General features: G+C 50.3%; 1 non-coding gene across 1 annotated transcript; it reads right to left on the reverse strand.

The window, feature by feature from the left end:
• Positions 1–1,611: 1,611 nt before the first annotated feature.
• On the reverse strand, positions 1,612–1,730 carry LOC111650658 (5S ribosomal RNA). The gene has a single exon (XR_002760432.1). It is a non-coding gene; the product is annotated as a 5S ribosomal RNA (ribosomal RNA).
• Positions 1,731–1,746: the final 16 nt, after the last annotated feature.

Raw genomic sequence — 1,746 nt, forward strand, 5'->3', positions numbered from 1 at the left:
CCTCGCATAATGTCCCTGGACTCCGCACTTGTGACAGGAGAACTCCGGACAATCTCTCAGGATGTGCCCCGGCTGGAGGCACATCCTGCAAACTTTTGCTTGTCTGTCATGTATCACACGAAAGTATTCAGGTCCCATTACAGTTTCGAACCGCGCTGAATACGGTAACGATTGCACTTTGTCATTAAATTTAACTTTTAAAAACCTCGTCCCGTCCGCTACTTGTGTGCCCGGCCACATCCTCCTTCTAATAGCGGATGCAGCCGATACACCCCATCCCTCAAGCTTTTGCATGATTTCTTCGTCTGTGATATACGCAAGTAAGTTTAGAAATGAAACCATTAACTCATCGTTACAAAGGTTTTTTACTAAAATGCTTGTGTTACCTATTTTGAAACCGTCTAGGAGCCGCTCCTTCCCCTTGGCATGAGACATAGTTATCTCATACGTCCTGGCACCGGTCGCTCTGCAGGCAATAAGCCCCCCACACAGAGCTCGGATGGCTCTCATGAGTTCCAGCACCGGGACCTCGTCTTGTCCGGTCACTTCCAGGCTCGCTGTTAATTCCCGATCGTAAGTATTCCCAACTGTCTGCTTTGTTGTTCCTTGTCGCTGCTGTCTCTCACCAACTGCTCCAGTCTCTCTCTCCTCTCCGCCGCTCGCCTCTCGCTCGCCCGCCGCTGCTGCTTTCTCTCTCTCTCCCGCCGCTGCTCTCTCCCTCTCCGCCGCCGCTCTCGGAGCTCCATGGAGTCCCGGTCTGGTCCGATCTCCATCTCCGCTCTCCCTCACGGCTCCTCCGGTCTCGCTCCTCCGTCCTCTGCCCGTTGCAGCTGTCATTGCTGCTCGCCGCTCTCTCTCCTCTCTCTCTCCTCTCGCCGGCGCCGTCATCGCTGAATCAGCTGTTCCCGTGCTCTCTTCGCTACTTTTTTTTCCCAACCTCTTTCTTCTGATTCTCTGTTCTTTTGTTTCGACCACTTCCCACTCATTCATTTCTTTCTCCGCTACAACTTGACTTATTTTATGTCCGTGATCCATTTCCGTAATTAATGAGCCATTTCCCGCTTCCGTCACCATTAAATCCGTCCGAGAAAACATGAGAAAAAAAAACTCAAATAAGCCTCCCCCGAACAGTAAAACTGCCGGGGGGAATGTCCAAACAAATAAACAAACAAAGGATGCACGGAAAAGTAAGATGTAATGAAAAAAGAAAGAAGAATGAAATAAGGGAAGTAGAAAGAAAAAAAAACAGAGGTCCGCGATCCTCTCTCCTCTCTCTCACACAGGTATTGCCGACTCACGTTTGACTCACGCATGCGTGTTCAGAGTGGTATGGCCGTAAGCGAGAGGGAGCGCGACAAATACCCTCTTTAAACATGACGATCATGTCCTTCATGCACGAAGCTACGTGTTTATGTCTAGCGCAGGAGCCTTTCCTTTTCAGCGTTTGCTTGTTGCTTTGGCTCTCAACATGTCAACTTTGTAACATTTTAATACAAAAGTGTCTTTACATTGTGATCTGTGCTGTCCCCAAAAGTGCAGCCACGTGCAGAGTAACAGGTTGTTGAAGCAGGAGCAGCAGCGTCCTCTGCTGATTGCAAAGAGATGCGAAAAAGCTTACAGCACCTGGTATTCCCAGGCGGTCTCCCATCCAAGTACTAACCAGGCCCGACCCTGCTTGGCTTCCGAGATCGGACGAGATCGGGCACGTTCAGAGTGGTATGGCCGTAAGCGAGAGGGAGCGCGACA

Source organism: Seriola lalandi, unplaced genomic scaffold (genome assembly GCF_002814215.2).
Source record: "Seriola lalandi dorsalis isolate HSWRI2012SDOR001 ecotype SW California unplaced genomic scaffold, Sedor1 jcf7180002052683, whole genome shotgun sequence".
Taxonomy (NCBI): domain Eukaryota; kingdom Metazoa; phylum Chordata; class Actinopteri; order Carangiformes; family Carangidae; genus Seriola; species Seriola lalandi.